This window comes from Lissotriton vulgaris, chromosome 1_1, assembly GCF_964263255.1.
Source record: "Lissotriton vulgaris chromosome 1_1, aLisVul1.2, whole genome shotgun sequence".
NCBI lineage: Eukaryota > Metazoa > Chordata > Amphibia > Caudata > Salamandridae > Lissotriton > Lissotriton vulgaris.
The window spans coordinates 1,540,779,930-1,540,795,050 of record NC_141685.1 but is presented as its reverse complement, the minus strand read 5'-3'; positions in this window follow the sequence as shown (position 1 = coordinate 1,540,795,050).

Here is a 15,121-nt window from a genome sequence, read left to right as displayed (position 1 = left end):
TATTAGTGTTACCAAGCACCACCGCAGTTGCGCTTCACTCAGACTGATAATCACTGCTCCACCGCTTCTACAGAGCAGAGGCTTTGTCGTATTTCACTTCTTATCGCCCTTTCATCTGCACTCTAACAAACACTTCTCCGCCAGCCACCACAGAATAGAGTGGAAAAGCAAAGGCACTAAGAAGTGAAATACGACAAACACTCTGCTCTGTGGAGCCGAGCGAGCAGTAATTGTGAAAGTGGAGATTCACTGGCGCTTCAACAAAGCATCTCAATTATATAAATGGTCTTTTGAACACCTGCCAAGTACTCTGATGCGACTATCTGTGTGTGCCTGTAGACCAAACTGTCTCTTCCCGGACTGAAGGCAGACACAGACAGACACACACACACACTAAGATAACACAGGGGAACTGAGACGGAAAGCAGGAGGGAGATAAAGATGGAGACAGACGGCAGGAGGGAGAGAGATCTATGTATACTCGGTCTGCTACCTCAATGTATGAAGGCATCTACTCCACGGACCTGTGTACAACCTCATGGTCACAAGTTTTCATTTTACTTTACTCGGCCCCCTCCCCCTCTCACCCCACCCCCACCAGTGCAGCCCTCGGCCACAAACCACACTGTAATTTTATCCTCCGACAGAAAGTTTATGAATACCTTAAGCATTGGCAGTTTATGAGGACCAATAAGTGACTGAATGCTAGTCTGGTAGAGGATTTTTGGGTACTAAGGTGAGTTTTGCGACATCGTAATTCACTGAGGTTCCATACCTCTATGCACAGTTCTGTCTAAGCATGGAATCCCTGCGACAGTCTGTTAGACCTCTTACTTGCTTAAAAGAATTACCATGTATCTTTTCACAATGACGAGGCCTAAGAAACATGCTGCCTAAGATTCTGAATCAGTGCATACCATCTTGCCTAACTAACTTTAAAAATTGTTTTTTTAACACATCAACTAAGCAAACTATTCACCCAGATTCATTTAAAATGAAACTTCACTCACAGTTTCATCTAACACACATGACCATGTTACATGCAATCTACCATGTCTCTGTGTATCTACACTATATGTATCTCTACTCATACCATCTCAGTACCTTTACTTGCAAAAAATGCACCATATATATGTATGCAAGAAAAAAGCATTCCTTTCTCATTTCAACACCACACCCTTCCTCTTTTTCGCAAGTAACAGACCTAACAGACATGCTACCTAACATTCTGTACCAGTACATTTCTCGAAGACTAACTTAATTGAAAAAATGACTTCGTAACACATCAACTGAAATAATTTTTCATCCACATTCATTGAAAAATAAACTTAATTCACTATATAATCGTAGACAAATGACGACGGTATCACATGTAATCTACCATTTCTCTCTCTACCTGCATTATCTGTGTCTCTGCTAATACCATTTCTTGATCCCCAAACCAACTTTACAGATTACATGGAATCGCTTCCAAATCACTCAAATAATCACTGTCTGTTTTAAACACATTTTATATACCATTTATTCAGTATACAAAAATAGTTGCAAAACTATAATTGACAGTTGAAAGAAAGAAACTGAAGAAAGGGCGCACAACCTCCATTAAATTCACAGGACTTCAGCCCCACCCCCTCCCGTCGGGTGTGGCAGCCCAAGATAACATAGATCCCAGATACACACAGAGCCGCACCTGAACGTTTCACATGTCTGTAAAGAACCATTTCAATGTTAATTAGGCCTTGCAGTTGTTTCACCCCTTCTAAGAGCCCCTGCAGCTTTACTCTGCCTACTGATTGAACGTTCAGGCCCCCCTAACAAAAAAATTTTGTCAGCCCCCCCCCCCCCGAAATTTCGTTCCAGTTCCGTCTCTGACTGACAGTGAATAAAAAGAACTAACAGTAAGGGATTACATAAGAACATGACTGAAGAGCACTGAGCTTAATCAAATTTATTAATCGAAATTTAAAACTAATAATTGCGAACAAATAATGTATATAAAGAGTGATGAAACGAAATGGAAGAGTAGTTGAAAAAATAGAAAACAGTGCCAAAGTCAAAAATGAGGTTAGTCAGAGACTGTGAGGGAAATAAACAATTATAGTGACTAAACCACATTTTACGATAAATCACAATAGAAACAGTTAGAGACTCACCTTTACCAATGCTTTATAAGATGTAGAACAGTGACAGTCACAAAACAGATATTCGTTTGAAGGAACTCTCAATAATGCTTCTATCACTGCAACCAAAGATTAATGGCACAGATTTCCTCTCAATACACACTCATATATGTCTCTTCAACCAATCATATTTGTTCCCGCACAATTTTAAAATCTAATTAACATTTCAGTTGGTTGTCCCTTTCAATATTTTCAAAGTCACATAAAGGTCACCCTTCACCCTCTGCCTTCTCTGGCTGTTACCATGGTAACACCTCATTCTGCACCTGGCCGAAGGCACAGGTCAAAAGTTCATATCTCAATGTTCTAAAGCAACACAACAAGGCTGATTTCCCTCCAAACACACCTGCTTATCCACTGCTTTGTTACATTTCATTTTTTTTCACAACCAATAGTATTTTTCGTTTTAAAAAAACATTAACATGCAACCTAGTCTTCAATCTTGAGGTATAAGAATTAACCTATCAATTTTAGTTTTTCAAGCACACCAAACCTCATCCACTTTTTTATCCTAACTTTCAGCTTCTAACTGCCATTCCACTTCCAGAACCCATCGGAGTACTACTGCATCTGCCTTGAAAATGAAGGTTTGTCTTTTAGGACACAGCTATATTCACTGGAGTGAAAAATATGCAGCAAACAGACGAATTTCCAACCTTGATTTACCAAATGTGGACATTACGTGGATTGGCCAGAGAGGATTGAGATGTCACCAATTGATACCATTGGTGAAAACTTTTATGCATCTCCCAGAACCTGACCTTATAATTGTGCACTGTGGTGGAAATGATCTAGGCACATTGACTGGGGAAGGTCTGGAAATGCTTCTAAAGGACACCTTTTGGCAATTGATGACACTTTTTCCTCGAACTGTCTTGGTGTATTCCAATATATGCCAAAGACAGAAATGGAATTGGTCCAATCAACATTGTACACAGATTGAGAAAGCAAGGAAACATGTAAATAAATCTGTTTCTGCTTTCCTCAGAGAATATAGCATGGGTTCTATATACCACAACAACTTGCGTTACAACATGCAAGGCATCTATAGGAGAGATGATGTTCATTTCACGGATGAGGGAAATAGAATCTTCCACTGTAACATGAGACTCTGCATTGGTACTTACTTATAAGTGCAGAAAAAACTCAGTCAGTCAAAATTCTTTATTGCGATAACTTAATATCATACAAAGACAATGGCATGAAATCACAAACAACAAATAGCATGAATAAAAACGGTTAAAAACATTTAAAAAGAACATTTTAGATAAAAATCAATGTACCATATTACAGATCATTGATACTTTGTAATTACATAGTATTAAAGTGCAATAGTACTAAAGTGCATAATAAAGTGCAATATTCCAAGGGTGGGTCCCCGCATAAATATTGTAATAAGGTAACTACAAGCCCTGATACACTGTGATCTAGAGTTCATTAACCAGAAGTTGCCAACAGTCAGACTAGTTAATAAGCGAGTCTGCACTTTTAAGTCTGATATTCCTGCTTCTTATTGCTCTCACCAGGAAATTTGCCACAAAAAACATGATCCTGGGGGTTTGCAACATTTGTAGGTAAATAAGAGCAGGTCGGACCAAAATAAATCCCGCTTCCTTAAGTATAGGAACGAGAAACAACCTCCGGGCATCATTATAGTAGCTACAGAACATTGTAAAGTGCATTGTGCTCTGTTCTGAAAAAAGATCACAAGGACAGGGCGGGGCCTTTTCAGGGGTACTCCACTCAGAGTAAAAACCCAAGTTAAAATGAATCAGGTTAAGTCTAAAACGGGTTAAAATGAACCTATGATAAGGAATAGTCACCACATTGAGATAGTTGTCAGGACCACTAGGTATAGCCAGCAGAAGGCTGGCCCTAACACAGGGTTTCTTTAGCTCTGTTTCTTCCCTCTCCAAGGAGAGGAGCTCCTTCATAGCAACCTTGGTAAGGACGACGTCATTGGATGTTATGGAGTCAGTGGCTGTGTATAATTCAGGCCTCCCCAACCTACAAAAACTGTCCTTGATGTACTTTAACCATCCAATCCTATGTACATTGTCTAGGGTCAGACAATCCCTTATTATGGTATGGTTTAAGGGGATTTCAGGATTGAGCCACATCTTTAGCCATGCGATTAATGGTGCTGTTCTAACCAAATCGCTAATGAAGCCTTCTCCTAACTCCTGGTGGACAGCATAAGATGGGGTTGACTGCGGAACGCCCAAAACAGATCTAAAAAAATTGTTTTCCGCGGTCTGAATGGGATCAACTCTTTTATACCCCCAGAGGGAGCCACCATATGAGGCTACAGAGATACATTTAGCTTTGTATATTTTGCTAATAGCTTCAAAAGGCCTACCCCCCAGTCTTTTTGAAAAGCCATGAAGGGCAGCGGAAGTTCTGGCCAGTGTAGCTGCTCTACTTTTTACATGAGGACCCCAGCTACCTTTCTCGTCAAAGGTGATCCCCAGGTAAGGGAAAGAAGTGACCCGAACAAGTTTTTCCCTTCCGCAGAAAAAAGTTTTATGGAGGGATTTCCTTGAAGCCCGGCCCATGAGCATGACCTGAGATTTTTTTGCATTTATTTTCAGGTCTAAAGAACCCATGAAGGATTCGAAAGCATCCAAAAGCCGTTGAAGCCCCACACCTGTTCGGGCCAGTAGCACCGCGTCATCCGCGTACAGAAGAACTGGTATACCCTGATCCCCTGCACGTGGAATGTCGCTTGTAACCCCACTTAGGGCGGGCTCTAAAGCATTCACATACAACGTGAACAGTAGTGGTGCCAAAATGCATCCCTGACGGACTCCCCTTTCAGATGCAAACACTTCAGTACACCTTCCATCAGTGGAGACTCTAACTTTAGCAGACAGGCCAGAGTGGAGGTCGGACAGTAAGTTGACTATGGATCTGTCCAGGCCCATGTCGACCAGTTTACCCCAGAGCTTGGATCTATTGACCATATCAAATGCAGAGGAGAGGTCCATGAACCCTGGTGTATTTCTCAATCAATAGATGAAGATTGAGACACTGGTCCAAAGTGCTTCTCTTGGGTCTAAACCCGTATTGCACGTTACTCAAGATATTATTCTCAGAGGCCCATTCATTCAATTTCGCTAATAAGACTCTCCCTAGAAACTTGACTGAGGAGTCTATCAATGAGATGGGCCTATAGCATGCAGGGTCCTGCCTATTGCCTTTTTTGAAAACCGGAATAATAGTTGAGGTTTTCCAAGACTCAGGAATATTGTCACGTTTTAAGGCGTTAAAAACCCTGCAAAGCAGTCTTGACCAGAAGTTAGGGAAGCATTTAAAGGCATCAGCCGGAACACCATCCGGTCCCGGTGCCTTTTTTGTCAAAGTGCGGTTAATAGCGACTAAAACTTCCTCAACTTCAAAGTGCAAGTGGTTTCCCAATATAGTAGTAGACTCTTCATGAGCACTATTCTCGGCTAAAGACTGGCCTGAGTATATGTCTCTAAAGTGTTTGATCCAATCCTGATCTGGGATATTAGTTTCTAGGGGAGAGTTATCCTCGCCTGTAAGAAGGGGTTGGTTAACGATCCTCCAGAACTCCCCGCTATTTTTTATTATGGCTGGGTCTGTAAGTTGCGCCCAAGCTTCGTCTTTAAGCTCTTTCTTTCTGGCTGCAATGGCTTTTTTGTATAAGGCCCTGCTAGTCCTAATAAGGTCACGATCCTTTGGATCGGATTTAAGAGCGTTAAGCAGCACAGAATGTGCTAGGGAACAACTATGATCAAACCATCTTTTAAGAGGTTTTGTTTTGGACTTGCTGATCACAGAGAGCCTACCGTTTATCTTACAGTATATGTTAGTAAATGCGAGAATTACATCCCCGTCATTAGCATCGTTCGATAGGCACACCCCAACCTCTTCCTCAGCCTCCAACAAAACTTCCTGAATAAACGGTTCTGGGGTTATACTATCCCATTTGAGTCTGCGTCTTTGGTCCTTAACTTTGAGTGGTCCATCCATAAAAATTGAACCATGGATGCGTCCTAATAATTCACCCTCTCCAAGGTCCAGAGAAACTGGGTTGTGGTCACTAAAAGCAGATACCACAGTTCTATACATAAAAACTTTAGATAAAAAACATGCAGAAATAAAAATGTAATCAATGATAGAGCCATTGTCTGAGCCCTTAAAAGTAGGGGCCCTAACCTCCCCCTCCCCACAACTAGATTCATATAGGTTCCATCTGGCAAGAAAATTTTCTAGACAATCCCCCTGCTTGTTGTGCACCAGATGGACCATTGCACTATTCGGGGGGAATCTACGTCATCACAAACACATGATAGTAAACAAGGATGTATATTAAAATCCCCTAAAAAGATGATTTCGAATGCAATAACATCCTCACTATAGACTGACAGAAAATCATCCAATCTACCGAGACTGTATGACGTGCAATCGGCAGCATTGGAGTTATAAAAATTAATAAACAAAATATTAGGAGACTTAGCACGGGACAATTCAACGATTAGGCAATGTTCGGAACCTGAGGCTAGTAACTTGAGGCAACCCTTAATATCAAGTTTAAATAGGCTAATCAGGCCCCCCTTAGCCCTTCCTGCTGAGCTAGCCACGGCAGGGATACTAAAGTAGCTAAAGCCATCAAGAGAAAAGCTGTTGTTAGTGTCCCAGGTTTCCTGAAAGGCGATAATGTCGTACTTGGATATAAAATTTAGCCAGGTTGCATTATCTGCCTTTGACTTAATGCCAGCAATATTCCAGGTAAGAATGCTAAAAACAGGCACATTGGTCCTAGACTTTACCAGGTGTTCTGGCTGATGTCAATCATTATGGTCCAAAAAGGAAAGGGGTGCCAAAACGGTTGGACAATAAGAGGGGTTGAGCAAAAGGATTCTGGAACCCTTGGGGTACTGAATGATTCACAGTGTTGCGAGTGTGTTCAAAACCCCATCTGTGGTGTGTATCAGAGTTAGAATCCCATCCAAAGGCTGGTGTTTTAGGGTATGTGACATTCTGTTGTTCACCATAGAAGAATTTAAGTGTCAGTGGTACAACAGAACCCTGCCTACGTTGTGGTGGGAGTAAGTTAATTAGGATGTTAGGTAACACCCCTGTGTGTGTAAAACTTACTGCTACACAATCCCCCTTGAATTTTTTAGGGCGATTGCCCAGCCATGAGACCCTTTTAGCTGTTTTGATTTCCTGGGCCAGCTGCCGGCCACCCCCTGGAGCTAATCTCATATTTGTTGTAAGCCACTGTAGGGCTTTGTTAGACAGGGAGGATGAGGATTCCTCAATACCAGCTTCTAATGGTGGAACGTTAGCCAGAACTAAAACGACAGGAGAGGCTTCAACTATAAATTGAAGTGGATCGGTTGGCTGAGCCTGAACAGGGGGTATCTCAACCATTAAAGAGCCCTCCCCTCTGCTAGTACCAGAACCGCTAATGGTTTGGTCAAGAAGCTGGGGTGGTGGAATACTTGGGGCTACAACTGAATTCACCCTCTCTTGGTCGTCATCCTGCCTACTGCTATTACCCATATTTGTCACAGTTGTCATAACACAGTCAACACCCTCAGTTAATTTGTTCATCTGCCCTCCCAACTTTTTAATCTCGGATTGAAGTTTGTCAATTTTAGAGAGCAGAGGCTTGACAATGGTTTTAATTTTCGTATCAATTAACTCAGTGAGTCTATCGTATAAATCCTCATCAAAACTATTAGTAGGCTTAGCACGTCCCCCTCTAGTTTCCTTGGGAGGAGCTTTTGGGGTATTTACCCTCTTCCTCCTAGTCCCAGATCTTAGTCCACCCCGCCTAGGCGGGTTTTTATTTTTCCCGGAATCCGAGCGGGAAGGTAGTTCAGTGATTGAGGTGTCTTCATCTGTGGGGGATGCAAGAATTTCCTGGTCCTCATCACTGTCCACTTTATTCCCAAGGTCCACTATAAGAACCTCAGAACCAGATCCGGATGGTACATTACTGGTCACAGGGCCGGATTCCAGTGTTGTAGGGCACATAAAACTAGCATCAGGGAAAGTCTGTAAAGAGACTGTATCCTCAGGTGATGGGGTTAAGGAGGGGGATAAGCAACGTATGTCAGGTGACTGACTAAGACCCAAAGATTCTCTCCTTTGTGAGTTAATTTTTTCCACAGTCTGCACCAAATAGTTCTTCATGTTGTTTGCTTGTGGTACTGGGTTCTTTTTAGACATTATGGATAATATAGCGCAAAGCCTAGGCAGCTAAGGGTAAACAAGTGGCTGTTAAAAACAGATCAGTCTTACTTGGTCCGTAGATTGCCTCGTATGCTTCTGACAGGGTTTCTGGCCCTGCCCCTGCCTCCTCGTGCCGATGAGGGCCGTAGAGGGCCCGCCCTTTGCCCGGGCTTCGCCCCGGGCGTCCCGCTCGCGTCCCGCGGAGCTGGTCCTGGTGTGCTTATGAGCACCTCCCCTGGCGCCCTCGCGGTGTCAGTGCGTGCGCCGCCGCGTAGGCTGCCGGGATTCGTAGTCCCGGAGCGGCGGCGCTTCCTGTGCCCAGAGAAGGTGACTCTCGGCGGTGGCGGCGTGGACAATGGCGCCTGGCTGGCTGTGGCGTCCTGTGCGTTGCGGCGGCTCAGGTAGGTTTCCCGCTGTCTCCCAGAGCTCCGCCGGTCCTGGTGCGCTTATGAGCACCTCCCCTGGCGCCCTCGCGGTGTCAGTGCGTGCGCCGCCGCGTAGGCTGCCGGGATTCGTAGTCCCGGAGCGGCGGCGCTTCCTGTGCCCAGAGAAGGTGACTCTCGGCGGTGGCGGCATGGACAATGGCGCCTGGCTGGCTGTGGCGTCCTGTGCGTTGCGGCGGCTCAGGTAGGTTTCCCGCTGTCTCCCAGAGCTCCGCCGGTCCTGGTGCGCTTATGAGCACCTCCCCTGGCACCCTCGCGGTGTCAGTGCGTGCGCCACCGCGTAGGCTGCCGGGATTCGTAGTCCCGGAGCGGCGGCACTTCCTGTGCCCAGAGAAGGTGACTCTCGGCGGTGGCGGCGTGGACAATGGCGCCTGGCTGGCTGTGGCGTCCTGTGCATTGCGGCGGCTCAGGTAGGTTTCCCGCTGTCTCCCAGAGCTCCGCCGGTCCTGGTGCGCTTATGAGCACCTCCCCTGGCGCCCTCGTGGTGTCAGTGCGTGCGCCGCCGCGTAGGCTGCCGGGATTCGTAGTCCCGGAGCGGTGGCGCTTCCTGTGCCCAGAGAAGGTGACTCTCGGCGGTGGCGGCGTGGACAATGGCGCCTGGCTGGCTGTGGCGTCCTGTGCGTTGCGGCGGCTCAGGTAGGTTTCCCGCTGTCTCCCAGAGCTCCGCCGGTCCTGGTGCGCTTATGAGCACCTCCCCTGGCACCCTCGCGGTGTCAGTGCGTGCGCCGCCGCGTAGGCTGCCGGGATTCGTAGTCCCGGAGCGGCGGCGCTTCCTGTGCCCAGAGAAGGTGACTCTCGGCGGTGGCGGCGTGGACAATGGCGCCTGGCTGGCTGTGGCGTCCTGTGCGTTGCGGCGGCTCAGGTAGGTTTCCCGCTGTCTCCCCTCAAAACTCAATTAACACCTTACATCTAAACACTCAAACTTGTAATTTATCTCCATCTTTTTTTAATTTTTTGTTCGCCGTGCGTGACCGGGTGCGCGCACCCCGCAACTTTTTTGCAAAAAAAAAAACTTACTTTTAGACTTTCGGCGTCCTTAATAAACCCCTGAGGAAAACTACGAGATAAAACAGTCTCCACCCTGCTCCCTTTCCATGCTCTCCACTATAGTTTTTCACACTCTTGTAAATAGCAGTGCGTGACCGGGTGCGCGCACCCCGCTTTCAGGGTCCTTACTGCACCCCCTGAGAAAACCTACGCGGCCAGACAATCTCTACCTTGTCCCCTTTCCATGTTCTAACCCTTTGTTCTGTACAATATATTCACTCGCACTAACAAAATGGAGGTCAACACTTCCTGATTTCCTCTGAATCGAATGTTGACAGACGTCAAAAAACAAATCAGAATTCCACTTGCGCACAGCCGCACTAGTGCGCGCACCCGTGCGCGCTTATAGATATATAATTGATTTCAACTTTAATTTTCTCAGCAACTACTAAACAGATTTACACCATTCAAACAAAAGTGTAATCTGCGAGTCAGACTCTACCTTTTTACCAAATTTCTAATAAATCCTTTCAGCCGTTCAAGCTGTAGCCGTGTCTAAACGTCCTATGGAAAATAACATGGGGAAAACACGTTTTGGGACCCCCCTTTTATCTCAGCCCCCACTTGACGAATCCCCCCAAAACTTTCAGGGAAGGAGCGCAGCGGACCGAGCCATCTTCTTTGAGAAATTCGCAAAGATTCGTCCACCGGCCCCAAAAGTTAATACAAATAGAATGTTGCGGATTTCCTATGGAAACTAGGTCCTAACTATAACTACCTGCTGGCGACCGCCAGTGGGTAATATATATATATATATATATATATATATATATATGTTATACCAAATGCCCAAAGCATTAGGAGGGAACACGACTGTGCTTTGGCCATCCGGCAGTGAGAAATGCAGGCTGCATCTTGGCTCCGTGTGTTTCCTGTTGCCAACGCGTTTCAAGGCACTAAGCCTCTTCTTCATGGGCTGCTTGGGAAGACAGGCTGAAGCTGCGCACTTAAATTCATTTCCGCCGTTTTTTTCATGTTCGCCCCCAGAGGGCGTGTGCATCTCAGCAGTTCATTAATGCATGATGGGTGTCAGAGTTCTTAAGTGCGAGTACATCCAGCATGTGATTTCCAATTTTAAAAAGCATTGTTTTAAACCTATAGTAGGTGTCAGAGTCTCGCTGCAGCCTTAATTAGCATGTAAAGCGCAGTGCTGTTCAGGTCTCGAAAGGTTCGTTACCATAAGCCTCTGTCAACTGGGATTTGCTTTTTTCCAGCTGACGATGGTTCTCCTCCCCACGGCAGGGCGGCCGTGTGAGAAATGTTATACCAAATGCCCAAAGCATTAGGAGGGAACACGACTGTGCTTTGGCCATCCGGCAGTGAGAAATGCAGGCTGCATCTTGGCTCCGTGTGTTTCCTGTTGCCAACGCGTTTCAAGGCACTAAGCCTCTTCTTCATGGGCTGCTTGGGAAGACAGGCTGAAGCTGCGCAATTTTAAAAAGCATTTGGTATAACATTTCTCACAGGCTTATGGTAACGAACCTTTCGAGACCTGAACAGCACTGCGCTTTACATGCTAATTAAGGCTGCAGCGAGACTCTGACACCTACTATAGGTTTAAAACAATGCTTTTTAAAATTGGAAATCACATGCTGGATGTACTCGCACTTAAGAACTCTGACACCCATCATGCATTAATGAACTGCTGAGATGCACACGCCCTCTGGGGGCGAACATGAAAAAAACGGCGGAAATGAATTTAAGTGCGCAGCTTCAGCCTGTCTTCCCAAGCAGCCCATGAAGAAGAGGCTTAGTGCCTTGAAACGCGTTGGCAACAGGAAACACACGGAGCCAAGATGCAGCCTGCATTTCTCACTGCCGGATGGCCAAAGCACAGTCGTGTTCCCTCCTAATGCTTTGGGCATTTGGTATAACATTTCTCACACGGCCGCCCTGCCGTGGGGAGGAGAACCATCGTCAGCTGGAAAAAAGCAAATCCCAGTTGACAGAGGCTTATGGTAACGAACCTTTCGAGACCTGAACAGCACTGCGCTTTACATGCTAATTAAGGCTGCAGCGAGACTCTGACACCTACTATAGGTTTAAAACAATGCTTTTTAAAATTGGAAATCACATGCTGGATGTACTCGCACTTAAGAACTCTGACACCCATCATGCATTAATGAACTGCTGAGATGCACACGCCCTCTGGGGGCGAACATGAAAAAAACGGCGGAAATGAATTTAAGTGCGCAGCTTCAGCCTGTCTTCCCAAGCAGCCCATGAAGAAGAGGCTTAGTGCCTTGAAACGCGTTGGCAACAGGAAACACACGGAGCCAAGATGCAGCCTGCATTTCTCACTGCCGGATGGCCAAAGCACAGTCGTGTTCCCTCCTAATGCTTTGGGCATTTGGTATAACATTTCTCACACGGCCGCCCTGCCGTGGGGAGGAGAACCATCGTCAGCTGGAAAAAAGCAAATCCCAGTTGACAGAGGCTTATGGTAACGAACCTTTCGAGACCTGAACAGCACTGCGCTTTACATGCTAATTAAGGCTGCAGCGAGACTCTGACACCTACTATAGGTTTAAAACAATGCTTTTTAAAATTGGAAATCACATGCTGGATGTACTCGCACTTAAGAACTCTGACACCCATCATGCATTAATGAACTGCTGAGATGCACACGCCCTCTGGGGGCGAACATGAAAAAAACGGCGGAAATGAATTTAAGTGCGCAGCTTCAGCCTGTCTTCCCAAGCAGCCCATGAAGAAGAGGCTTAGTGCCTTGAAACGCGTTGGCAACAGGAAACACACGGAGCCAAGATGCAGCCTGCATTTCTCACTGCCGGATGGCCAAAGCACAGTCGTGTTCCCTCCTAATGCTTTGGGCATTTGGTATAACATTTCTCACACGGCCGCCCTGCCGTGGGGAGGAGAACCATCGTCAGCTGGAAAAAAGCAAATCCCAGTTGACAGAGGCTTATGGTAACGAACCTTTCGAGACCTGAACAGCACTGCGCTTTACATGCTAATTAAGGCTGCAGCGAGACTCTGACACCTACTATAGGTTTAAAACAATGCTTTTTAAAATTGGAAATCACATGCTGGATGTACTCGCACTTAAGAACTCTGACACCCATCATGCATTAATGAACTGCTGAGATGCACACGCCCTCTGGGGGCGAACATGAAAAAAACGGCGGAAATGAATTTAAGTGCGCAGCTTCAGCCTGTCTTCCCAAGCAGCCCATGAAGAAGAGGCTTAGTGCCTTGAAACGCGTTGGCAACAGGAAACACACGGAGCCAAGATGCAGCCTGCATTTCTCACTGCCGGATGGCCAAAGCACAGTCGTGTTCCCTCCTAATGCTTTGGGCATTTGGTATAACATTTCTCACACGGCCGCCCTGCCGTGGGGAGGAGAACCATCGTCAGCTGGAAAAAAGCAAATCCCAGTTGACAGAGGCTTATGGTAACGAACCTTTCGAGACCTGAACAGCACTGCGCTTTACATGCTAATTAAGGCTGCAGCGAGACTCTGACACCTACTATAGGTTTAAAACAATGCTTTTTAAAATTGGAAATCACATGCTGGATGTACTCGCACTTAAGAACTCTGACACCCATCATGCATTAATGAACTGCTGAGATGCACACGCCCTCTGGGGGCGAACATGAAAAAAACGGCGGAAATGAATTTAAGTGCGCAGCTTCAGCCTGTCTTCCCAAGCAGCCCATGAAGAAGAGGCTTAGTGCCTTGAAACGCGTTGGCAACAGGAAACACACGGAGCCAAGATGCAGCCTGCATTTCTCACTGCCGGATGGCCAAAGCACAGTCGTGTTCCCTCCTAATGCTTTGGGCATTTGGTATAACATTTCTCACACGGCCGCCCTGCCGTGGGGAGGAGAACCATCGTCAGCTGGAAAAAAGCAAATCCCAGTTGACAGAGGCTTATGGTAACGAACCTTTCGAGACCTGAACAGCACTGCGCTTTACATGCTAATTAAGGCTGCAGCGAGACTCTGACACCTACTATAGGTTTAAAACAATGCTTTTTAAAATTGGAAATCACATGCTGGATGTACTCGCACTTAAGAACTCTGACACCCATCATGCATTAATGAACTGCTGAGATGCACACGCCCTCTGGGGGCGAACATGAAAAAAACGGCGGAAATGAATTTAAGTGCGCAGCTTCAGCCTGTCTTCCCAAGCAGCCCATGAAGAAGAGGCTTAGTGCCTTGAAACGCGTTGGCAACAGGAAACACACGGAGCCAAGATGCAGCCTGCATTTCTCACTGCCGGATGGCCAAAGCACAGTCGTGTTCCCTCCTAATGCTTTGGGCATTTGGTATAACATTTCTCACACGGCCGCCCTGCCGTGGGGAGGAGAACCATCGTCAGCTGGAAAAAAGCAAATCCCAGTTGACAGAGGCTTATGGTAACGAACCTTTCGAGACCTGAACAGCACTGCGCTTTACATGCTAATTAAGGCTGCAGCGAGACTCTGACACCTACTATAGGTTTAAAACAATGCTTTTTAAAATTGGAAATCACATGCTGGATGTACTCGCACTTAAGAACTCTGACACCCATCATGCATTAATGAACTGCTGAGATGCACACGCCCTCTGGGGGCGAACATGAAAAAAACGGCGGAAATGAATTTAAGTGCGCAGCTTCAGCCTGTCTTCCCAAGCAGCCCATGAAGAAGAGGCTTAGTGCCTTGAAACGCGTTGGCAACAGGAAACACACGGAGCCAAGATGCAGCCTGCATTTCTCACTGCCGGATGGCCAAAGCACAGTCGTGTTCCCTCCTAATGCTTTGGGCATTTGGTATAACATTTCTCACACGGCCGCCCTGCCGTGGGGAGGAGAACCATCGTCAGCTGGAAAAAAGCAAATCCCAGTTGACAGAGGCTTATGGTAACGAACCTTTCGAGACCTGAACAGCACTGCGCTTTACATGCTAATTAAGGCTGCAGCGAGACTCTGACACCTACTATAGGTTTAAAACAATGCTTTTTAAAATTGGAAATCACATGCTGGATGTACTCGCACTTAAGAACTCTGACACCCATCATGCATTAATGAACTGCTGAGATGCACACGCCCTCTGGGGGCGAACATGAAAAAAACGGCGGAAATGAATTTAAGTGCGCAGCTTCAGCCTGTCTTCCCAAGCAGCCCATGAAGAAGAGGCTTAGTGCCTTGAAACGCGTTGGCAACAGGAAACACACGGAGCCAAGATGCAGCCTGCATTTCTCACTGCCGGATGGCCAAAGCACAGTCGTGTTCC